Genomic DNA, 26,815 nt, shown 5'->3' with positions numbered 1-26,815 from the left:
ACAGAGACAGGAAGAATAATTGGTTAACATTCTCATATATATTTCAGAGGAGAATTCTAGATCTTCACTGGAAAGCTGCTTTACTTAGAAGCCTCTGACCTAGCTAGCATTCACAGATTTAATTACGTAAGGAGAAAAGCACTCATAAGAAATCAAAAATATACACTTCAGAGCACGTTGAGCATTTTAATTCTAGGCCTGGCTTGGTACTCGTTCAAAGAATCATCGTGTATATTTAATGGGACAGACTGATAATCCATGGAGGGCTTTTCCACCGCTGCTGGCAGATTGAGGAAAAGGAAGATTTGTTTGTTTTAAAAGTTTCTCTGTTGTCCCAGGATGGCAGTTCAGTGTTCACAATGTCTAAGATATGATAGCTAAGTAGATACACTGGCAATTCTCCGGAGAACCTCTTTGTACATGTTCAGCAACTTTTTAAAGTGTTTGATTATTATTTTTTCGTTAAAGCTGAACTAAGATCAGATGGAGATGGGAGATAAGAGATAACTCAGTGGCATAGCAGAATTCAAGCCAGAGAAAATGAACTTTACCCCTTTTAGATGAAATGGCACATTCTTTAGAGAGAGACTGTTTAGCTAACAGCATTGAATTTACGTGAATGAAACCATTCAAAAGAGCACTTCTGAGCATACATTTGCCCCCATGATATATATCTATGAGTTTGCCATGGGAAGGGCAATTCATTGATTAGAATATTAATTTATAAATCACGTAGCTCCTCCAAAGAGTTCAGGGATTACCTATACTTCACTGTGGATCAATAGCCATTAGAAATGTAACTTCCTGCTCTAGCTAGGGAGCCAATCAGAAATCTGGAAAGCTAGAAAGTTGTTAAAATTCTCCTCAGCACTTCAGTGGCTGTAGCAGACAAGCGTCTTCAGATGCAATTGAATGTCCATCATAGCAAGTGACAACCTTACAAATCAAATTATTTGTTTTTTTGCCAGATTTTGCCTGCTGTTCAAATAGTTCTCTAGAAGCAGCTAACAATAAATAAATAAAAATGATGCAGTAAAAATGCAAACCAAAGTCACATATTAAAAGAAAATGGAAGAATGTCCTTCTTCCTCCAGTCATCCAAAATCTTCCTGAACCTGAGTGACCATTTTTTTTGTATAAAGGTATGTGTATGTGTGTATTTATATAAAACACACACTAGGGCGTATTGCATCACACCAGTTTTTTTTATTGATAAGAAATACTTTGGAAAAACAAAAAGAAACAACTCTTAGCTGTGCTTGATTTGTAACACAGAACACAACTACTTTATGACATGACCGTGGGACATCCACAAAGTATAAAACAATACAGCTACATGAATCATTCCCAAAATATAATTATAAACAAGGCTCTTACATACCTATCTTAAGTATGTATACAAACTCTGTGAAAAGTGTGAGCTTGTTTCAGATACATAAACTGATTTATTTTAGATCTAATCTGAGACAAACTCTCATCTCAGCACAAAGAAGCCTTTCTCTTTTCTGAACCATCAGGTACTGCAGACTATTGTTCAGGATCCCTTTTGCAAAAAAAACAAGAACGAAAACAAAACAAAACTCTGAAGGAATACAGTGTAACTTTATCTGTCAGTCACTGCAGTCTATTGCTTATTGATACTTTCTATCAGCCTATTTTTATTTTTATTTTTACCAATTATACTTCGGCCAAAATAATACACAGCAATACTAAGGCCATTTGGCCCCTAGTCAACCTCAGAGACCCTCTCAGGTCACATAGCAGAAATTCCTGATAGGCAGCCCCTCCACAAACTGGTTAGACAGGTATCTGCCAAGCAGACCTACCAGAAGGGTACCTTCTGTGTATGAATGGGGACAATGGATTCTGGAGTCAATGTATTGTCAGGCATCTTGATTGACAGACTTGTGAAAATGTTGGAGAAACATGAACACTGAGCATGATCTGATTTACAGGTACAACCCATTTTGTGATGTATCTGTGGTGTTTGTGGGGTGGTCTTTCTGTGACGGGGCGGTCACACCCTGAGGGCTTAAAAGTTGTAACATGCTTTTGTTCTGGGCTCTTCCTCACCTTCCTTGCAAGGGGCGAGTGAGAGACTCTTTTGCAACTGATCCAATAAAACTGCCTTCCTGGTTGTAGCCTCTGTTCGTATTTCTGAACAAAAGTGAACCTCAAGGGATTCTAAATTGCTTGATGGGGAGTTGGGATGTAAAAGTCAACCCCAGTTTACTTACAACCTTTGGAAAAAGGAGACACTTTTAGAAAGTAATCATTTAAAGGCTACTACCCTCCATCATTTAAGCAGGAACAATTATTCATAATTCACTCCTGGCAGATGTTTATAGTTCCTTTCTACAAACCACTTAAGCAAGCCTGCTTTCTCCTAATTGGCTCAGGTGGTTTAACTGCAAGTAAGTGGCCTGTAGATTGCAGCCTTCATAACCTATTTTAGTACTTTCATAAAACCTCCCTTGGTAATCTCTTCCATTACCTGACTATTTTTATGGTTATTAAAGCCTTCCTGATATTCGATCTGCATTTTCCTCACTTCTTAATTAAAGACCATTGCCTCCCCCACTCCCCTTCACTCTCTGTGGCCATAACTGGGAACTGTTCCCCATTGCCTCCAACAGCATTTTACATAGTTGTAATGGTATCTCACTTTAGCCTGCTCTCTTTGAAGCTTAACCATTTCCTTACACAATATCCTGTTGCTGCCCGAATCCTTTTTTAGTCTGTGAATCCTCTCTAGCATTACTGGGCACAAGGAACCGAAAATGCAGGTGCAATTTCACCACCGGAGGCCCAGCAACTGCCAAATTAAATGGAACAATTTCATTTGGTGAGGCAGATATGAGTCTCCCCCATTACTTATTTGTACAGCATTGTGTGATTGACTCAGAGGGATGGAAGAAATATCAGATCTCCTGAGTGTCTGGTCTTCTGATCACCAAAAACTTGGATGCTATTGGCAAGAAACTTGAAACTGGTCTAGCTTTGTTGATTCATTTCTACTTGCCAAACTCCCTGGTCTCTACACATTTCAGCAATCTAGTCAGTACTTTTAGACTGCAATCCTGTACACACTTACCTGGAAATAAGTCCCATTGAACTCAGTGGTGGGACTTACTTCTGAGTTGACCTGTAATGTTACTGAATTTTGAAATGCTCAGGTGTAGACATGGTGCATAAATTCAATCCATTTACACTTCCCAAAGCTATATAGATGCAGCCATCCTTCAAAATATGCCCTTCTCCCAATTTTGTGATGCAGTTCTCTAATTAAAGCAACAACAACAATCCAGAAATGAGTATATTAGGAAGAATTATGCATAAAAAATAAATGCAGCAGTGAAGAAACATAAAAGATGCATTATAGGGAGGGAATTTGCTTGCAAAAATGTGCCACAGTATTTAAAATGCACACTAAAATGTTGACGAATTTTCATGAGACCTTTTTGGGAGGAAAAAGTCTAAAAATTGTGGAAATGTGTTGAGCTCAATTTCAGATTGGGAAAAAAATGAGAAACCTAAATTGATTTCCCCGCCCTTACTCAAGTGGAAAAGATGTTATCTAGCACAGGAATGACTGTTTAGCAATCTAGGAACCCTGCCTATCAGGATTCCTGAGTGCACAGGGGCTTCTAAGCATGACCAGTTGAAAGTGTTCTGAATCCCCTTCAGATAATTATGCTCAACTTGAAAAATGCTTCAGAGGAGCCCATGTATCTGGGTACACTGGGGATGGGATTTGCGTCTCACTTTCCATGTCTGGGCAGATAAATACTCAAGTGTTTCAAAAATGGTCATAAAATAATGGCTTGTTTAAGGACATCTCCTGAGTTTGTGACTATTACAACAAGGGATTATAAAATCATAGTATTGTAGTGTTAGAAGGGAGCACTCCCTGCAATGCAGGAATCTTTTTGCCCAAAGCTGGGCTCGAACCCACAGCCCTGAGATTGACAGTCTCATGCTCTACTGACCTTCTTGGCTTAGAACTCACACAGCACAATCCTAACAATGGACTCAGCAGTCCTATTGATTCCCATGAGTCTTAATCCCAAGAAAATGAGTTTCAGATTGCAGCCTCCTACCCAGCACCATTCTGCCATGAACCTACTTTCAGGCTGAGGTACATTGTGTCTTAGATCACACCAACCAATATGTGAAAGTTCTAGCATGTTGGGGAGAGCACTCTTGCAGCAGTGATTCAGGCCACTGGATGAGCTTGCATCCTTCCAACCTTGCTTGTATACCCCAACAAGTCCAAGCAATAGACCACCCCTAACCCTCATGGAATGACAACACCCTACGATAAAGGTACCACATAATCCAATTATTGTGGGGGTTTGTCAAAACTAGCACTTATTTTCTTTCAGTATGAAAATGGACACATGCTTTATTTGTTTCTCTGCATAATAGATGGACTGTTCGGTAATACTTAACAAAATTGAGGAGAGCTTTTTGTGCATAATAGCAGCATTATTCTTTCTGAAAGCTCAATAAATTTAGATTTCATTATATTGTGCACAATGAGATGCTATCAAATAAGATGTTGGTTGATACACGCAGGGACACACACACACACACACACACACACACACACACACACACACAATATTTTGTTATTATAGCCTGCTGGAAGTAAGGATGTATTTTATACAACTGGTTGTGTTGTGGCATGCTCACTTATCTATTTGATACAAGTGCTTATTATTATTTTTCTAGACTGTTGAAACACTCAAGAAGCAAATGAATGGGAAAGAATGGATACATTTTATAAAGATCTATACAGGTTTCCTCTATGGAAAATGACTAAGAATTCCAAGTTAAACAGCAGGGAGAATTTGTGGCAAGAAAAGAAGAAGAGAGAAATGAATAAAAGAACTTCTGTCAACAAGCACAGTGTGAAAATAATGAAGGAAAAGGAAAGAAACACTAACAATAATATGTCCATTTTCTAAATTAATATAATCCAAAAAAAAAAAAACTTGAAGCAACAATAATGTAGTTCCGTTCGTCTTGTTACTCTGATATATATGAGATTAAACTGGGCCAAACTTATTATTAATGTAAAAAAAAAAAGTTTTGGAGGCAGGACCTGTCTCTTTTTGTAAGAATCAGTTACTACAAAACCACAGAAAACGTGTCTGCCTTTTTCCTTTCTTTTTAAAGTGATGTCTCTTCGATATCATGTGCAGCAGTTTACAAGGGCATGGCATTGAAAGGGGAGTGTTTATCACTTTGCAAGGTGAAGGTCTCAGAGCTACAGAATGTACCATTACTTCAGGGTTCGTCTACTGGATTCCAAACACTCCATGGACATCCGGGTCTCTTTCATCATTGAACTTCTTGGGTTAGCTTTGATTTAAGGACACCCTGGCAGGCCACCAAGTTTTCTGCTCAGGTGATCTGTTAGGCAAACAAACCTCCTTTGGCCTGCACTCTTGTCCAACATGATGTTCCAATCTCTTTTCCACCCTTCTTTGAGACTGCTCACTAAAAAGTTATCATATCTCATTGCAGCATCCCTTCTCTTCTCCTTGCTCTTGTTTGCTCTGTTTCTATCACAGTTAGCAGCTCCAGCAGACCCTCCAAGTGTCCCTATTTTCCAAGGACACTCCCAGATTTACAGAAGCCGTCCCGCTTTCTGATTTGATCCCAGAATGTCCCACTTTTCCTAAGTACATACATCCCTATTTTCATCAGATAAATGTTGGAAGGTATGGAGTTATGCAACACCCAAGCCAAGAAGATAAGTACTGTAACAATACAACTTGTAGAAGACATCTGAAGGCAGCTCTGTATAGGAAAATGGGGTGTGTGTTTTTTTGGGGGGGGGAGTTTAATGTTTCATTATGTTTTTATATATGTTGGAAGCTGCCCAGAGTGGCTGGGGTATAAATAATAATAAAATGATGGTGATGGAATAGGATGTCCCTGTTTGCTTCAGAGAAATGTTGGAGGGTATGCCATAGCACTCTGTGCTAGCTCCTCCTTTCACTGTGATGCCCACAGCTTGGCTTTTACACAAGTGTGGTAAACCGCATGGCACCCCCTTTGCCCGTCAGCATGACACTCATGTTCCAATCCATCCATCTCTGTATCTGCATGCCACAAGTAAGTCACTACAGCCACTGGCAGTGTCCATCTCAGATAGCTCATCCTCAGGACGAATCAGTCCTAAGAACTCTGTATACCTGAAGAAGCGTCTCTACCACCATCTTTCAGCTCTGAGGACCTCCTGGCAATTCACTCACTGCGAGAAGTGAAGTTACAGTGAACCAAGCAGAGGGCCTTCTCGGCAGTGGCATCCACCCTGAGGAATGCCCTTCCATCAGATGTCAAGGAGATAAATAACCAGATACAATGGTACCTCGGGTTAAGAACTTAATTCATTCTGGAGGTCCATTCTTAACCTGAAACTGTTCTTAACCTGAAGCACCACTTTAGCTAATGGGGCCTCCTGCGGTGCCACCAGAGCACGATTTCTGTTCTTATCCTGAAGCAAAGTTCTTAACCTGAAGCGTTATTTCTGGGTTAGCGGAGTCTGTAACCTGAAGCGTATGTAACCTGAGGTACCACTGTAAATTTTAGAAGACATCTGAAGGCAGCCCTGTATAGGGAAGCTTTTGATGTTTTTTTGTTTTGTTTTTAATTATTATGCTTTTATATTTGTTGGAAGCCACCCAGAGTGGCCGAGGCAACCCAGCCAGGTGGGCAAGGTATTATTATTATTATTATTATTATTATTATTATTATTATTATTATTACTGTTTCAAGTTGGCACCAGTGCCCTTAGGACTGACAGATCAACAACAGATGGAGTTATAGCCAATGACAGACAGAGCCAACTAACTCTACTTTTATCTCCATCCTTCCTCCTTACAGAGTTCTACAAGGACAACAATGAAAACAACAACGAAGAAGAAGAAGAAGAAGAAGAAGAAGAAGAAGAAGAAGAAGAAGAAGAAGATAATAGCTAAATTATTACCAGCTCTTGGCGTGAAAGTCAGAATTTATTTCTATCCCTTGGAAGAGAAATTAGAGGAATTCCACAGCACATTTTCCACTGAGCTATTACAACAAGCCTTCTCTCCCTCTTGCTCCCCCCATGTGCCGCTCTGAGTCATTAATAGCTTTACTGCATCAAAGGGAGACACTAAAGGGTAGCAAAGGAGCAATCAGAGATCTTATTTTCTCCCGGGTGCCTGTAGTTGGCCTTGGTCTGAAATGAGGCATGATGTGCCAAACACAGCTCCTTAAAAATAATTAAAAGCAAGGATTTTTTTCTAGATTTTTTTTTTAAGGACTGCTTCTCAGAAGTAAATGAAAGCAAACCAACATCAAGGATCACTGCTGAAATGAATCCCCTGCCACTCTAAGCATTTGCCTTTTGTCTTTTGCAGCTATTATGAGCATCTTCAGGAAGATAGCAAGAAGCAGGGGGAGGAGGGAAGAGTTCAAACATTTACCATAAGTCACTTGACAATTATAGGCTTCCAGGAGCTATTGAAGCACTCTGCAGTCACAGCACAACTGGTTAGTGAGAGTTTCGTTGCACAACTTACTGTGGCTTTGGAGTTTGAAGAAAAGCAGGTCAGGGCTTTACCTCCCTTACACCATGCTGAGTTTGGATTGGCTCCGATGAAGCAAGACGTGCTGTGGGATGTCATATTAGCAGTGGATCCAAGGACAGAAGCTGCACATCGACCTAACCAGCCTCAGCCCCAGAATTATTATTATTATTGCTTTCTTTTAAAGTCTTCATTTTCAAATTTAAATTAACGAGTGTGGCTCTTTGCTTTGATTCACACAAAAGGAATGCTATCTGACAAGCATGTCCAACTCTTAAGAGACTGAGATCTACTCCCAGAGTTTTTTGGGGGGAGGAAGACCCAAAGTTGTTGAGATTTTTCTGGGGAGGCTTCGCAAAGTTGTTGAGTTTTGCTTTGGCAATAGATCAGGATCGATAACGCGATTGACCAGGAACTGGTAGATAGTGATTGATCGATTGGACATGCCTGCTATATGAAGTCAAAAGATACACACACACACACACACACACACACACACACGTATATATGGTATTTTCTAGCCCTCATTTCTAAGTCCATAGTCACAATGATTGTGAAGAGGAAAATCCACCTGTTGACTAAAACTCTTCCGAGACTTCCTGCTTCAGTTATCGTTTATTTGGGTTAGTACAAACTAGATTTTGCTAATCAAGTGCCCTCCCAAAGGTTTTGGATTGACTTTTGATTGGTAGTGGGGACTTGGTGAGTACCAACAAACTGAAGATAACTTTGTTGGTGGTTGGTACCCTTGACTAGATGGATGGGAGTTTGCCTGCTCTTGAGGGGGTTATACTCCCTATGAAGGAGCAGGTACTTAGCTTGGTGATACTTCTGGATCCTTTGATGTTGCTTGAAGCTCAGGTGGCCTCAGCAGCCTTGAGTGCCTTCATTCAGCTTCAGCTGGACAGGGATAGTCTAACTACAGTAGTATCTTGGTTCTCAAACACCTTGGTACTCAAACAACTTGGAACCCAAACACTGCAAACCCAGAAGTAAGTGTTCCAGTTTGCTAACTTTTTTTAGAAGCTGAACGTGCTCCGTTTTGAGTGTTACTCTTCCAATTTGAGTGCCACACTTCCATTTTGAGTGTTACGCTGAGGTCTGTCTGTTTTTGCTATTTATTTTGCTTTTTTGTTTTTGTGGCTCTTTGTGTGTGTGTGTGACTGTGTGGGAACCCAGCTCAGCTACTGATTGATTGGTTGTGTGACTGCAGTACATTGTTTATTGCTTTCATTTTATGGAGCAATGGTCTCGTTGGATTGCAAAATTCATGTTAAATTGCTGGTTTAGGGGTTGTTTTTAAAAGTCTGGAACAGATTGATCCATTTTGCATTACTTTCTATGGGAAAGCGCAGCTTGGTTTTGGAACGCTTTGGTTTTGGAACAGACTTCCGGAACAGATTAAGTTTGAGAACCAAGGTACCACTGTACTGTTATCTATGATCTGGTAGTCTCTGGGTTAGATTGCTGCAACACATTATAGGTAGGGCTGCCTCTGAAGAATGTTTGTTGTAGATGAGCGGCCTAGTTGCTCATCAGGGCAAGACGGTTTGATCATATTACACTGCACAGGCTGTCAGTTAGTTTCCAGGCCCAATTCAAAGTGCTGGCTTTGACCTATAAAGACTTCAATGGCTTAGGACAACAACACCTCAAGTAGAGCCTCTCCCTATGTAAACCAACCCAGACCCTGCAAACATCATCTGAGGCCCTTCTACATTTGCCCCCTCCACGAGTACCAGTCCAGAGAGTGGCAACACAAGAACAGGCCTTTTGTTGAAGATTAAGTGGATAGACCAGACGTCCTCAAACTACAGCCCATGGGACTCAATTATCCAGCCTGCACCGACCCTCACCGCCCACTGCCTCCGCCCGCTCTTCTGGTCAGTGGAGCACTGGAAATAGCTTGTGCGCATGTGCAAGAGTCATTTCCAGTGCACATCAGGGTCTGAGGAGGCCCATGTGCATATGCACAAGCTATTTCCAGTGCTCCACCAACCCGGAAGTGCGCCAGAAATAGCATTTCCGCACGTGTATGGGCGCGCGCTCCCCCGCCCCCCGGCCCGCTGCACAATTGGCGCTGGGTGAACCGGCCCAAGGCCCAGTAAGTTTGCTGACCCCTGGGATGGACTGTTGTGAATCAGGAACCAATGGGTCCCAGCATTTATGCTGTATAGAGGTGAAAGTAAAGGTACCCCTGACTGTTAGGTCCAGTCGCAGACGACTCTGGGGTTGCGGCACTCATGTTGCTCTATAGGCCAAGGGAGCCGACGTTTGTCCACAGACAGCTTCCAAGTCATGTGGCCAGCATGACTAAGCCACTTCTGGCGAACCAGAGCAGCACACGGAAATGCCGTTTACCTCCCCACCGGAGCGGTACCTATTTATCTACTTGCATTTTGACGTGCTTTTGAAATGCTAGGTGGGTAGGAGCTGGGACAGAACAACGGGAGCTCACCCCGTCACGGGGATTCGAACCGCCAACCTTCTGATTGGCAAGCCCAAGAGGCTCAGTGGTTTAGACCACAGCGCCACCCACATCCCTTTTTTGCTGTATAGTAATCATAATAACATAAGGCAATATTTGCAATCTCATCTCTTCTTGAAGAAATGCTTTCCTTTTTTTAACACAGCAAGTTGTATTGCATAACTGACCTGGATAAATGTGTATGATAGTGCTTTATGAGGGTGAAGAATACATAATTTTTTTATTGCTCCCCCCCCTCCACCCCAGCGTTAACTGCAATCTTATGCAGTACTCAGGCAGTGCTGAATTACCCTGAATTCTGATTAACCAAAGAGGTCAACTTTCATTAGAAACTGCATAAAATCCAGTCCATTAAATTGGCCATTTTAGGCCTGTAATAATGGCTCACAGTTTTGATTATTTTAATTAGTGCACTTACTGCATTGTGAAGACAAGTGCTTATTATTATTTTAAATATTTTTTTAAAAAAAAACCCTATAAATTTATTCAGAAACTAGGTTATATAGAGAAATGGTCTAAGAGAAAGTGACTTGCGTTACTGTTAATCTATAAACCATCAATGCTGCTATTCAAAGGTTTCTATAGAGATGGCTTTTGGTTTATTATTATTTTTAAAAAAGTTAATTCCAACAAAAGTAGTTGAAAAACAATACTCAAATATCCAGCACTCTCCCTTTTCTTTCTGACATTGGTGTCATCTTCTGTGACAGCCTTTGATCACAAATATCCATTTCATCTTTCATTAAATCACAGCGGCAGAGGAGATGCTTACTGTTCGGTGATATCAACTATTGTTTGAAAGTTACAGATGGTCCTGCCCAGGAGAGAAATTGTTATTTTCTTAAAGGAATCAAAGGACATTTCGTGGTTCCTACAAACTAACCGCACACAAACTAACCGTGGTTCCTACAAACTAACCGCACACAAACTAACCGCACACAGGCACACAGGAATTTTGTTTAAGGTTATTGGCATAATTTTGGCCACAACTTTTTTTATTAAATTACAAAATGTGAGTGGTTGCTTAGGCATTGGTTCGACTATCTGTCCCCTCCTGGGGACAGACTGACAACTGCCCGCTTAGCGGAGGTTAGCAAAGGGAAAACAAATTGGGGAGAGAATGGGGTCAGGGGGCCCGGGACCCTCCCCTCTCCCCTAATGTTCCCAGGGGCTCTTGCATGGCCCTAGCCCCTGACCAGGGGAATGGACAAAAGCATGGAGAGCCCCTGGATTCCTTTAACGGAATTCCCCACGCAGCAGCAGCATTGGAGGGGCAGGCACAGCCAACCACTTCCCCTCCACCAACCAACGTAATAACCAATGCCTAACCGCAACCTTACAAGTTGTGACCTATTGCTACGCAGTAGGCGAAAACCAAATGGCAACAACCAATCAGCCAGATGGAAAAATTCCTACCAGGCCCCTGCCCCAAAGCAGACGACCCCATGACAGGCATAGCAAGGTCAACGCACAAGCCTAATTAATGGGGGGGGGGGGGTGATCCGGTGCACGCAGCAAAGAGGGGATGACGCTGCGAGCACCAAGAATATAGAACCCCTGAACTGTCTATCAAAATTTGCTACATACAAATCTCCCCAACGACCCAAGAGACCCTATCGCCTGTCCTGGCTATCTATCTGAATCCCGCCCAGCAACAGAGGGGTGTCTTGCTAGGCCCAACCACAACACATGCTCTCCATGAAGGAGAACACGCTTTCTTGACACAGAGACCTTTGCGGCAAGTTTTACTCACATTTCAACGGTACACCATTATTTGCATTTCTGAAAAGTCAAATAAAAAGAAAATTAAACCTCTAAACAATCTGCTTTGCAATCTGGACTCAGGTTCCAGGGGACTACCTCCCCTGTATTACTCATGCAAAAAGAAGAAGAAAAAGAAAAGAAAAAAGTTTAGTTTTAATTGTGATACAGCGGGGATTGAAAGGGATCCCTTAATCATTGTTGATATTACAACATTACTCACACGGACAACCAATCTTTGTTTATATGAGTTGAAGAGCTGTCGGCTTAGAGTCTATAAAGAGGGGAAGAAACAAAGAGGGTGTGGCTGACAGAAATTTGGCTACCCAGAAGAAAAGATCAGCACTTCTCACATGGCTATGACTCAAAGGAATGATGTCTATGAAATTCAGAAATACCCCAGTTAAGAATATACACTTTGAACATGCCTGTATCCCCAACTGGGCATCTGTTCTCAAACAGATCTTCTCCAACTCAGATTGTCATTCATGCCATAGAAGAATGCCTCTCATCCACTCAGCTTCCTCATCTACTTCTTCTGCTAGGAATAATAATAATAATAATAATAATAATAATAATAATAATAATAATAATAATAATTTATTTATACCCCGCCCATCTGGCTGGGTTTCCCCAGCCACTCTGGGCGGCTTCCAACAGAATGCTAAAATACAACAATCTATTAAACATTAAAAGCTTCCCTAAACAGGGCTGCTTTCAGATGTCTCCTAAAAGTCTGGTAGTCGTTTTTCTCTTTGACATCTGGTGGGAGGGTGTTCCCCAGGGCGGGTGCCACTACCGAGAAGGCCCTCTGCCTGGTTCCCTGTAACTTGGCTTCTCGTAGCGAGGGAACCGCCAGAAGGCCCTCAGCACTGGACCTCAGTGTCCGGGCAGAATGATGGGGGTGGAGACGCTCTTGGCCTCTCCCTCATTTTTCTCCCACTGCCCACAACATTGATATGGTAGCACCTCAAATGTCAAAGACCCAAGGATACTTACATCCTTAGTATAGACCCGACACCCTGGGAACTGCATGCCCCAGGGCTGCTGATGGATAGCTCAGTTGGTTAGAGTGCGGTGCTGATAATGCCAAGGTTGCAGGATCGATCCCTGTATGTTGCATGCTCCTGCAATGAAGGGATTGAACTAGATGATTCTCAAGGTCCCTTCCAACCTGACAATTCTATGATTCTGTGATTCTAAAGTGACGTACTTTAAAGCAGGGGTGGCTAACCCTGTTCAGTCTGAGAGGCACAGAGACACATGGTCAATACTTCAGGGGCTACAGGTCAAAACTTGTGAATGGTGGGTGGGTCTTGGGAGCTACAAAACAACAACAACAACAACAACAACAACAACAACAACAACAAACTTTGGGGGGCTGGCTATGGCCCACTGGCTTTACAGGGTTGTTTTCATGTATGTAAAGCACTTCAGAAACACAATATCATTGTGTTATTGGTTCAGTCATTTGTGGTTTAGTATTCTACAGTTATGCTTTTAAAACTGAGCCCACACACACACAAACACACACACACACACACACTGTGCCCTTCACATAATCATTATCAGAGTTCAAATACTTTTGATGTAGTGCATTGTACTTTTTGATAGTGAAAGTGTACACTCTCTGCCACATATACTGCTGCTGTTGCTTTAGTTGTTGCAGACACCTGTCTACCTGTTGCTTGTGGCAATAACTACCTTACTGCCTTACAGAAGATATCCAGCACATTCTCCCTTTTTACACTTTTGTTTCAGATTCACTGCATGTGCTAGGAATAACTACTCTCTTACTGAATCAGCTGGTACCAAAACTAACGCTGCACTGGGCAACTTTTAATTCATGTGCATTTGCTCACAGGAGCACAAAAGGTCTTGGACCGAGGCCCCAGATTCTTGAGGAATCAAGAATTAAGGCAGGGTTAGTTCTGACAAAAGAGGTTAAGTGTGAGCAGGCTGACTGAAAATTACAAGCAAGTCCCCCATTGCACTTTTCTAAAAAATAATGACCATTTCTGGCTTGAAAATGGCTGAAGCATTTTGCTACGGCCGACAAATCCCAAGAGAGCCCCGAGGCATTCATTATCTTTCTCAGATAGAGCTCTTCATACCATGGCTAGTTTTCACCCTATCTACCAGCGCTGCACTAAGAAACACGATATATCCCAAATGTAAATACACTGTAAACAATTTGGTTGAGAGGATAACAGATGGGATGTGGAATTACAGCCTGCCGGAAGAATGGAATCCCCCTTCCCAGGCTCCCCCCTTCGAATTGTTGGTTCCTTGATTTAAGGCCTCATGGGCCCTACACAGCTCATTAAGATTTAACAATATAATACCATGATTACTCAAGTAGCCTAGTCAGGCATGGAGGCTGGATCTGCTGTTACAGCGGGAGCACATTGGTTTAGAACAACTGGCACAGCAGGATTACCAGGAGGAAAAACAAAACTGCAGAAACAGCCTCTGTTGCTACACAAGCTCTCACCCATTGATTATTTCCCTCTTTTTTAATGTGCATCCCCTTTTAAGGGGAAGAAATCTATCACTAAACACAGAATGATAATGGCTACTTACCCAGTCTCAGGGTAGATGCCTGTTGCATACTTTGCAAAATTTCTCCAATGAAAATAGGGACGTGTTATTTTTCTATTATTATTATTATTATTATTATTATTATTATTATTATTATTATTATGCACCCATCTGACTGGGTTGCCCCAGCCAGTCTAGGCAGCTTCCAACATGTATAAAAACATAATAAAATGTTATTTTTAAAAACTTCTTTGTACAGTGCTGCCTTTAAATGACTTCTAAAGGTTGTATGTTACTTATCTCTTTGGCTGAGAGGTGGCATAACTCCGTGCCCTCCAACATTTCTCTGATGAAAATGGGAATGTCCTACTGTACCCTCCAACATTTCTCCAATGAAAATATGGACATCCTAACGAAAAGCGGGACATTCTGAGCGCAAATCAGAAACTGGGGTGGCTCCTGTAAATTTGGGACTGTCCCTGGAAAATAGTGACATTTGCAGGGGCTGCTGTTGTGGCACCTGTGGCAGCAGGCTCTGTCCCCCCAGGAAGCAACACTGGGCTTTGGGGAAATCCCCAGGCCAGCTTTTTTGCTTCCCGCCACCCAAAATTTGAATCCTGACCAATCTGGCCTTGTTGAGTGGGCGTAGCTTGGGAGCAGACCAGAGTGGAGCAGGCTTCGTTCCCCTCTGCCCCCCAGCCTATAAAGGCCACCTGCATCTGACCCTTGGAGTCTCAGGTGCTGGATAAGGCATTGTGTGGAATCCTTTCAGTCTAATATCAGGTGAGGGGGTGTAGTGGTACATCACCCCCACCACAGAACGGTGTGAAAACAGGATATCCTGTTAGAGGGGTCTACTCAGAATTCTGTATCCAAAAGCCAAGGTGTGTGGCAGATAGGCCATAGAGCTTCCTTCAGTTGCTTGGGGTGGAGGTGGGGGGGGCTCTCCATGTAGATCTGTGTCTTGTGGAGGATTTGTAATCCTAGAATCGACTGTCATGCATCAGCCATCCACCAGGGGGCTTAGAATGAGATGTAAATATAAGAAGGAGGAACACCTGGCTTACCATCAGAACATGTAAAAATGACCTAGAGGTCTTAGTAGACAAAAAAAAGCTAATGCTATTCTAGGCTGCATCAACAGAAGCAGGTATAGGTTTTTTTTAGCCAGAACTCACCAGAACTCAGTTCTGGCACCTCTCAGGTGGGTGCCTTTGCCATTATAAGAGAACAAGAAAGGCATTCATGGTGAGTTCGGACACCTCTTTTTCTGGAAAAATAGCACTGAACGGAAGTATAGTGTCCAGATCAAGCGAAGGAATAGTTCTGCTCTATTCTGTGGTATTGGAGAGACCACAACTGTAGTACTGTGTCCAGTTCTGGGTGCCACAATTTTAGAATGACGTTAGCAAGCTGGAATGTGTGTGGAGACCCTGTACCCATATGATAAAGGGTATGGAAATCAAGCCTTATGAGGAATGGTTGAGGAAGCTGGGTATGTTTAGCCTGGATATGAGAAAAGGGAGAGCAGATATGATAGTCATCTTCAAATATCTGAAGGGGTGTCACATGGAAGATGGAGCAAGCTTGTTTTCTCCTGCTCTGGAACATAGGACCTGTATGAAAGGATTCAGGTAACAAGAAATGATATTCTGACTAAACATCAGGAAGAACTGACAGTCAGAGCATTTGGCTGTGAAACAAACTCTTTTGGAAGGTAGTGGACTCTTTTTCCTTGGAGGTTTTAAGCAGAAGTTGGGTAGTCACCTCTCATGTATGCTTTAGTTAAGATTCCTGTATTGCAAGGGATTGGACCAGATGACCATTGGGGTCCCTTCCAACTCTGTAATTCTATGATTCTATGAACATGTGCATTAACACTCAAAAACCTATTCCATTTAGGGTTCCAGGGAAGCTCTAAGACATAGCACCTGAGTCTAGCACAGAGGAATACGCTTATATCTCTCTAGTTTCCAGTGTCAGCCCAACTCTCACACACAACTCTATCAATCCTTCTGGCTTATTGTTTTTCAGCTGCTAAAAGGGCCACCCATTTTCCTCTATGGCAACAAAACAACTTCTCTGGATATGTTAAATCATGGTACTTAACTAGCCAGCTAAAACCATTACCTTGACAAAGGAACTGGTTTGGCAATCTTCCTCTTACACATTCTACCCTCACAGATACAGGATCACAGGTTTGGATGGGACAGAGGGTATCAGAGTCCAGTTTATGGGCTTCTCATAGGCCTGTGGTTGGCCAGTCTGTGAACAAGATTCCGGATTAGGTAAGACTTTGGTCAGATCCATCAGGGCTTTTCTTATGCTTTTGTGTTCTTAGTGTATAGACATTTATGTTACAGTTTTGGACAAATAAAAGCAACATTATGAGAGCGGTCCTCCATTGACAAAATCACAAAGGAAATTCAAGAGGGACTAAACATTGTTTGATAAGATGAGCATTATGTTTTTCATGGGGTGACCATTAGTCACATCTTCCATGAAATTCAAGGATAAACACAGTGCAAGCTTTTGTATGTATAAATATAAAATTTAAAACAGTTCAACATCATAATGCACAGCTTTCAAACCGGCTCATTGTAAAAACAGAAGCTAGAGAGAAAAACAAATAAGCAGGTTCACCATGAACCTTGGTAGAACAGTAATGTTTACAGCAAATCCAGGAATAAGATAGGTCTCAATAACAGGTGTGGGTGGACAGTATGTGCTAGGTAGCATCTGTGCACTGCAAGGATCACAGAATTGTAGAGTTGGAAGGGACCCCCCAAGGGTCATCTAATCAAACCCCCTACAATGCAGGAATCTCAACTACAGCATCCATGACAGATGGCCATCCAACCTCTGCTTAAAAACCTCAAAGGAAGCAGAGTCAACCACCCCTCATGGAAGAGAAATCACCTAACTCATATAGAGTAGGAGAAATTTGACAAGGGGTTCCTAGACTGGAGGTATTCCTCCCAGAAACCCAAAAGTATAGGATGCAGGCTCCAAGGGGGAAAAGACAGATCTTTATTGAAATGCAAATGTGCATAGGGACAACCTCAAAAATAAGGAGGAAGCTGCAAAGAACCACATCCAAAGCAGTGGTTTTTTTATACACTTCCAGATTTCTATTTACCAATCAAAGGATCACTGCAACCTTAATAGATGCAACCCAAAGTCATCATCCTGAATCAATCAAAATCATTTGGCTCTTCAGATCATCCCACATCATGTGATTACATTTTCCAGTGTCTTTCTTTGACTTTCTTTGACTAATTTTCCTATTCAGTAAATGTCTCCCAATATCCCCTTTCATCTGTCAACAAAACAATTGAAGATTAATCACAATTGCCGTGCCTAGCCGAATCTCTTTTTATGCATACAATGGCCTCAATAGATTCTAACAGTTTATTATTTTCGGTGTTCTGGAATGGATGCTCGTTGTGTACAGGACCTAAAAGTAGCTAGTTCTGTACTGTGAAAAGGTAGTCAGGCACAACCAGCTACCAGAGTTTTAGGAGACATCTGAAAGCAGCCTTGTTAAGGAAGCTTTTTAATGTTTAATACTGTAGATTATTGTATTTTAACATTCTGTTGGAAGCCAGCCAGAGGGGCGGGGTATAAATTATTTATTTATTTATTTATTTATTTATTTATTACTACTACTACTACTACTACTACAGGCCTTTTCAATTTAACTGGGACATAGGCTGAAAAGAAAATGGAATCATCAGAATTATACAGTTTTACAAAATTATTATTTTCTCCAACAGAAGTATCTTACAAACCATTAATAGCTTTTGGATGTACTTAATGCAACAAATTGGTCCAAAACCACACATTTTATTTATACCCCCTTGTGCTATTTATTTAGTGCTTCCAGGGCTCTTTAGCACCTTTACTTGGGAATGAAGGCCCACTGAACTCCAAGATGTTTATATCTGAATAGACAGGCATAGAACTGTACCATGAAAGGGCACTTGGGTTGCATCAACTACAGCAGCTACAGCTCTGATCCAATGGGTTAATTATCCATGTTTGTAATCTGTCTAACATTACATTAGACACCTCCTGGCAAATAGAAGGGGAAGAAATGGAGGTAGTGAGAGATTTTACTTTCTTGGGCTCCATGATCATTGCAGATGGTGACAGCAGTCACGAAATTAAAAGACACCTGCTTCTTGGGAGGAAAGCAATGACAAACCTAGACAGCATCTTAAAAAGCAGAGACATCATCTTGCTAACAAAGGTCTGTTTGCATGTTTAGACCTTTTACCCTGACCCTAGGAATAAATTCAGACATGACTCAAATTTTGGTTTGGTTTTTGGCAGAATTTAGGCCACAACTTTACTGATTACAATCAAGTGAGTGGTTGCATAGGTTCTGGTTCGACTAGCTCCCTGCACCTTTGCAGGCAGCACTGACCCAGAGCTCTATCATAGGTCAGCCTCGGGTAAACACCAAGGCGGGCAGACGGGGGTTACCCAGTTATTCCGCTGCGCTGGTGAGCCCTTTCAGGGTTCGCCAAACCATTGAATCCTCGGATTCCTTTACTGGAATACCCTTGGCATAGGGATGGCCAGACCATTCTGCTTTAGCAAATAATATGTGAAATGTGATATTTACAACAAGAACCACTTAAGATAATGGATACCAAGCTCCTATGTCATTTCTGTTGTTGTTGTTTTGCATTTTTATGTTTGTTGTTCCTGTTTGTGTTTATCTCTTGTGTAAATAATTTCTTTTTTTTTTTTTAATAAAACAGAAAGGAAATAGGATGCTCACCAAAGGGAGATGGGTGGGAAACAGGAGGCATGGAATGTTTACATAGTGATTGGACTACAGCGTCCATCATACTTGACAACTAACAATTTTGTCTGGGGCTGATGGGAGTTGGAATCCAGTATCACCAAGAGGGCACCTGATTGGCTACTCCTGAAATGTCAATAAGCTACCAGATACAGCTGCACTCTGCTCAGGTAGGAGCTGAAGTCTAGCAGGATTCAGTCAGTCACATAAGAAAATTATATGTAAATAAATGAGTGACAAAGCTGAAGCATATAATTATTGCATATTTCAGCTTCTACTTTAATCAGTCACACCCTTGGATTGCAATGCAGGCACTGCGAGTCGAGGTGTGAGCTATAAAAATGTTGAGAATGGAAATAAGCCCCAGGAAAGTGACAGTTGCTAGTGCAAGTGAGGTACAGAAAATAATGAAAGGCATAGGCAAAAAGTTTCGATATTATCCTCCTTTTAAGACCATGATGCCTGAAAAATTGTGGTAATCTAAATTCAAATCTCCTGCAGCAGATTATTAAAGCTTTTTTTTTTATTCTGATTGTTCACTACATGATAAAAAGAATCACCATTTAAATGTTTAATCCAATACTAGTTTCTTTCTTTTTACATGCCACTGACCATTCACTCGATATAGTCAAGAATTGCAATTAACAATAAATCTAGCAATTAATAGCAATTGACTGTTCTTAATATTGTCAGCAATCTTGGTCTCACAACAATGCATTAACATGTGCTTTTAAGGCTATAATCACGCTTCTGCTTCTACTGTCATGTATGAGATTTTGCAACTGACTTAGCTGTCCCCAAATGCTTAATTAACATTTCCTTTTAGCTCATTGTTGTAAGGTCTTACTTTCTCTCCCCGACACACACTTGTAGCTAAAATTCACTGTGTCTCTAAGGCAACCAGCACTCATTTGATTCCCCTTGGTGACACAACCACATTCTCAACTAGACTTTTAACTGTAATCTCATACATATTGTTGCATGCCACACCAATCTCTGAGCAGTGCAAGATCTCAGGGGTTCCAGGCACATTCACCCAGGGTCCATGTTAGCAGAGACTGTGGTGTCTATATGGTATATGCTTTCTTTACACATATATACAACTTGAGCCTATGACTGAAGGGTTCACAGCATTAGCACTTCAATATGGTCTTCCTATTGGAAGACTCCCTGGAAAAGACCCTGATGTTGGGAAAGATGGAGGGCACAAGGAGAAGGGGACGACAGAGGATAAGATGGTTGGACAGTGTTCTCGAAGCGACTAGCATGAGTTTGGCCAAACTGCGGGAGGCAGTGAAGGATAGGCGTGCCTGGCGTGCTCTGGTCCATGGGGTCACGAAGAGTCAGACATGACTGAACAACTGAACAACAACAAGGGTCTTCCTTCCTTCTTATATTCACCTCTGGATTCTAACAGACACCAGCCATAAATTTGCCTTTCCTGCCTGCAGTTTCTCCTTCATCTTCCGGCTCCCCTTGCTTCCCTAAACTCTGGCTTATGTTCTTCTCACTATCTCAAACCTGGAGGAGGAAGAGTCCCCATCCATTTGCCATTGCACACAGAGTTCATTTGATCCTTTGGCTTACCTAATGGCTCATCATCCCAGGCTATTTCTTGGACACAGGAAGCTTAGCATTCTTCAATTGGCTCTTCACATATGCTGATTCCAGGAGGTTTAGAAGTGTGTTGCACACAGCCTAATGCACATGACCTGGCTTAACACACACTAGTCTCTCAACCCAGTTTTTACACTGCAAGCATTGCTGCAATTCTAACACCTACTGGACCCAGGTGTCTAGCACCCTGGGACACGGGTGGCGCTGTGGTCTAAACCACTGAGCCTCTTGGGCTTGCCGAGCAGAAGGTTGGCGGGTTGAATCCCCATGATGGGATGCGCTTCCGTTGCTCTCTCCCACCTCCTGCCAACCTAGCAGTTCAAAGCACACCAGTGCAAGTAGACAAATAAACACCACTGTGGTGGGAAGGTCAATGGTGTTTCTGTGTGCTCTGGCACTCACCACAGTCCTCCATGCACCAAATGGGGTTTAGTCATGCTGGCCATGATCCGGAAAGCTGTCTGTGGACAAACATCAGCTCCCTTGATGTGAAGCGAGATGAGCGCCACACCCCATAGTCTCCTTTGACTAGATTTAACCATCCAGGGTCCTTTACCTCCCCCCCCTTTTTGCCCAGCACCCACAAACTCATAACAATATATTCACTTACCTGAAGTAAGACCCGTTGAATTCCATGATGCATACTTCTGAGCATCCACAAATATATTATCTGTACAGCCTTATGTTATATAAATGTAACAGATAAGATGTAATGTTTGAGGATTCTTGCCTCAGATATCATATTGAAATGTACATTTCATCTTTGAATTCCCCATGTCAGTCAGTATAGATTTGAGTATCAGGTGAGGGGAAACTGTTGTTCTAATTTCAAACAGGTAATTGTGTGATGAGTGGATATGATAAGTTTAATTCTGTACTCTTCTGCTGTGGCATCCCAAGGGATCTCATGTTGTCCTCCATAGAATCATAGAATTGTTGAGTTGGAAGATACCCTAATAATCTTGTCCATCCCCCTGCAATGCAGGGATTTACAGCCGTCCCATGCAGGGATTGAACCTGCAACCTTGGTGTTATTAGCATCATGGTCTAACCAACCAAGCTATTCAGGCTGCTGCTGTTTAACATCTACATGAAGCTGCTGAATTCAGGAATTGGGAACGAAACAGTCACTATGCTGACGATTCCCAGCATACTGGGTGAGATTGCTGCTGCAAAAATTCTGAAAACCTTGCAGAGATGAGACAACAAGGAGTAAAGAATATAATCACATACTTGAAGTGTATTGAATCCCTTTTGCAATAAATATTTAAGAGCAAGAAGAATATTCTCAGAATACATTTGCAACACTTTGAAATGCCAATAATCTGGATTGTGGGTATATGGAGGATAGTGAAGAATGATTGGTATTTCTTGCCTCTATAACATTGTTCTATATTCTTCTCCATGTGGACATTATTTAATAATCTTTTGACACAAGTGAGAGATGTGTGAGGCTTTGTTTGCTACTATGTCACGTATATCTGGATGAAACAAAATCGAAAATTCTTTCTAGTAGCACCTTAGAGACCAACTGAGTTTGTTCCTGGTATGAGCTTTCGTGTGCATGCACACTTCTTCAGATACACTGAAACAGAAGTCACCAGATCCTTAAATATAGTGGGGGAGTGGGGAGGGGTATTACTCAGAAGGGTGGTGGGAATACCCCTCCCCACTCCCCCACTATATTTAAGGATCTGGTGACTTCTGTTTCAGTGTATCTGAAGAAGTGTGCATGCACACGAAAGCTCATACCAGGAACAAACTCAGTTGGTCTCTAAGGTGCTACTAGAAAGAATTTTCGATTTTGTTTTGACTATGGCAGACCAACACGGCTACCCACCTATATCTGGATGAGAAAGGACAAAACACGAGGCAAACACAGGGCAGCTATTATAGGTCAATGCCTGAGCTAGTGGAGTGTCACAGAAACCAGGGGTTCAAAGCTACGAAAGTGCAATCTTCAGATTATTATTCATGTATCTGAAAATAAAGAGCAGAATTCAAACTTCAGCAGCCCCTCTATCCCCCAGCACACATTCAAAATCTGTTTTCAGACGGTACCCCAACTCTCTAGGACAGACTTTGAGAGTTCACAGAGGGTGGCAGGGAGGAAGAGAAGATGGTGACATCCTGTTGTGAAAGCCGGAGTCCATTCCACATGTATGCAGACAGCTTTGGATAGAACCCATGTTTATCACTTGCGTCTCTTCATAAAGGTAGATGAGGCAACATAGAATCATAGAATTGTAGAGGTGGAAGGGATGCTGAGTGTCATCTAGTTCAACTCCCTGCAATTCAGGAATCCTGCCTACAGTCGTCCCTGATTGAGCTCAAACCGCCAACCTTCTGGTTAAGAGTTGGACACACCAATCCATATACATGAGGCAAAATTCATGACCAGGAAACAGAAGCACAAACAAATACAAAACAATAAATACACTGAAGGAAAAAAGCTCTTATCAAAGAGCTGCAGTCTTAAGGAGCAAAGTAATAACCATGAATAAAAAAATCACCAAATCATAGTCCCAGCAATAATAATAATAATAATAATAATAATAATAATAATAATAATAATAATAATAATAATAAACAGATTACAGAAACAACTGATAGAACTAATAACAAACAAACAAACAAACAAACAAACAAACAGGTTACAGAAATAACTATAATAATAATAATAATAATAATAATAATAATAATAATAATAATTATTTTCATTGATGCCCCGCCCATTCTGGGCAGCTTCCAGCCCACATAAAAAACAAACCATCAAACATTAATTGTAACAATTTGAGCCAATATAAAAATCCACAATAACTTTAAAATAAACATCTTATATCAAATAAAGCAATATTCAAAAATCCATTAGAATCCAATAGTGAACAGTAAAATAAAACACCAGCAAATAATAATTAAACAGTTTACACTTATCCAGTTACTAATCTATACTCAATAAAAACAACAGCAAATCACAATGCATAAAAACATACAAAACCATGTGAAAGGATCAAAGTGAGAAACAAGGACACACAACTTATGAAATTATTTAAAAACAAAAAAACAAAAAAACTATCCCTGAACTCCTCTCTTCCCAGCTGCTTCTACTGTTCTCAAAGTCATAGTCTGGGAAAGGCTCCCAGGGCTGGAGGGTGGGGCAAGGCAGGTGGAGTAGCCATTGCCTGCAGAAAATCTCTCTCCCCTCCTGAAGTTGGTTCTCTAGAATTAGACAATGTACCTGCTACCCTGCCAGTGTCTAAAGTACTGGACCTCTCCTAGGGTGACCAATTGGCAAGTCTGCAAATGACAAACACTCCCCCCCACACACACATGTACAGAACATCCTCCATCCCAGAAGCTGTTCTACAAAGACAGTGGCTTTGCCGCTTGCCTGTTGCTAGTGGCAAAGTCACTGTGACTTTTAAGCACACCCACTTCAAACAAACCCAGTGAACCGCAGTATGAGCATTGGTGGAGGAAGGGGGGGTGCGGTGGGTGCGGCCCACCCTCGGTGTCATCTCTGGGACACTTGCCCCACCACCACGGGCAGCCAGCCCCGACCCCGGGTGCACAGCATGTGCGCTGCTCCGGGTGCCAGAGCAGCTAGCTCCAACTCTGAGTATGAGGGGAGCAGAATCTTATGTGAAATTTTAACAAACTGGAGGTGACTGAAGCTGGTTCCCAGTCAGGATGCCAGCGCAATGAACAACCTGAGGGAAATCCCTTAGAGACAATCGAACAAACTCCCTGTTAATGGAACTGTGAGGTTGAAAGGAACTCCCAACTGTGCATTTCCAGGAGGTTGGGGACTCAGCATGAGGATGAAGCAGGGAAATGAGACATCAATGGATACAGAGAAACAGAAACTAGGAATAGCCAATGTTATGTAATTAGGAGTGACAGAATTTCCCCCAGTTTATTCCCACTTCTTTTATTGTTTTTTGTGAATTCACTCACTTTCATTCGGCCCCTCCTGAATTCCACTCGAACAAGAAGAGCTTCTACAATTAATTCTAGAGGATTCCTATTAGTGTGTTGTTTGACCAAACTAAATCGGAACTTATGTGCATTTCTAGTTCACAACCAAAAAGGGGGATGGAATACAGAAATCTTGGTGGAATTGATTGATACTTGTACCCATATACTTGTGTCACATGGTTTTACCAATGTTCAGAAGCATGCAGCAGTAAAGCACCGCTTGAAACTTATGATCAGGCCTGAGCATGTACCTGAAAGTTATGATCTGTATCTGAGCATGTAAAACAGGGATGGGGAACCTCAGTTCCAGGAGCCAAATGTGGCCCCTGAAGCTTCCATGTCTGGACATTTGAACTCTGGACATTTGAACTCTTCCCAAACAATATGCTTCCCCCAACCATACCCCCTCTCCCCAGGTCACACTGGTCCTGGACTTTTCCAGACTTGTTCCATATATAGAAAGCACTGTTCCAAGCAGTTTTCCACTTGTCCTGTGTTTTCTAAGCACAGATCCAAGCAGTTTTCTCATTGTTCCACTACTTTACCCAGGAAAATCCACTCTTTAGTGCTGAATCAGAGCAAATTGCCCTTCCCAAGCTGATATGTGATCTGAAATGGAGCTATCCTTCAAAATTCACACTTCTCCGTTTTTGTGTGATTCAATTGTCCAGCCCAAAAAATAATGATAATGTGTATATTAGGGGAAAGTGCAAATAATGTACAAAATGCATTATATTAGGAGAAATTGCTTGCAAAAAAGTGTATATTAGGCAAAAAATGCATTATAAATGTTTACATTGGGGGAAATGTGTATAATGTTTTTTGTGGACCTTTTTTTAAAACAAACAAACAAACAAACAAACAAACAAATAAATAAATAACAATCTTCCAAACTAATGCAGAAATGGGGATCACTGAACACTGGAAAGGTGAAAAACTGATAGAAATTGGAATTGCCAGATTCATTAATCTATGCATACCTAGTCCTATACTATATGCAGCTGTGGAAAGCACCCATACTAAAAAGTCAAACAATCACAGCTTGAAATGTTGCAAGATGGATAGTATGAAAAATCCCTGGCATTCTTAGCACAGACAGAGTCTCCAAAAGTGCAAGTAAAGATGTTCAACATGAACCACAGAGGTATCCCCAGGGTCCTGTTTTACATTTGAACTGCACCCGAGAACCAGCAGTGGTTTGTTTGAATTCTAATGTCTGGAAAATCTGACTTGAAGTTTGTACATTTTGTTAAGCTCTTAAGGTGTCCACATTTATCAGGCTCAGTGAATGCAGAGATTGTGGGCTTTTTGCTACCTCTTCTCCATCCCAGTGCTAACCTTAATAATAATAATAATAATAATTGTTGTTTGTTGTTCAGTCGTTCAGTCGTGTCCGACTCTTCGTGACCCCATGGACCAGAGCACGCCAGGCACGCCTATCCTTCACTGCCTCTCGCAGTTTGGCCAAACTCATGTTAGTAGCTTCGCGAACACTGTCCAACCATCTCATCCTCTGTCGTCCCCTTCTCCTTGTGCCCTCCATCTTTCCCAATATCAGGGTCTTTTCTCTTCCCATGAGGTGGCCAAAGTACTGGAGCCTCAACTTCAGGATCTGTCAATCTAGTGAGCACTCAGGGCTGATTTCTTTGAGAATGCATAGGTTTGATCTTCTTGCAGTCCATGGGACTCTCAAGAGTCTCCTCCAGCACCATAATTCAAAAGCATCAATTCTTCGGCGATCAGCCTTCTTTATGGTCCAGCTCTCACTTCCGTACATTACTACTGGGAAAACCATAGCTTTAACTATACGGAATAATAATAATAATAATAATAATAATAATAATAATAATAATAATGGTAAAGGACCCCTGGACAGTAAAGTCCAGTCAAAGGTGACTATGCACACATCACACTTCAGGCTGGGGGAGCCAGCGTTTGTCCGGGTCATGTGGCAAGCATGACTAAACTGCTTCTGGCACAAGAGAACACCATGATGGAAACCAGAGTGCACAAAAATGCTGTTTACCTTCCTGT

This window comes from Lacerta agilis, chromosome 7 (genome assembly GCF_009819535.1).
Source record: "Lacerta agilis isolate rLacAgi1 chromosome 7, rLacAgi1.pri, whole genome shotgun sequence".
NCBI classification, from domain to species: domain Eukaryota; kingdom Metazoa; phylum Chordata; class Lepidosauria; order Squamata; family Lacertidae; genus Lacerta; species Lacerta agilis.
Note: the sequence above shows the minus strand (reverse complement) of the source record.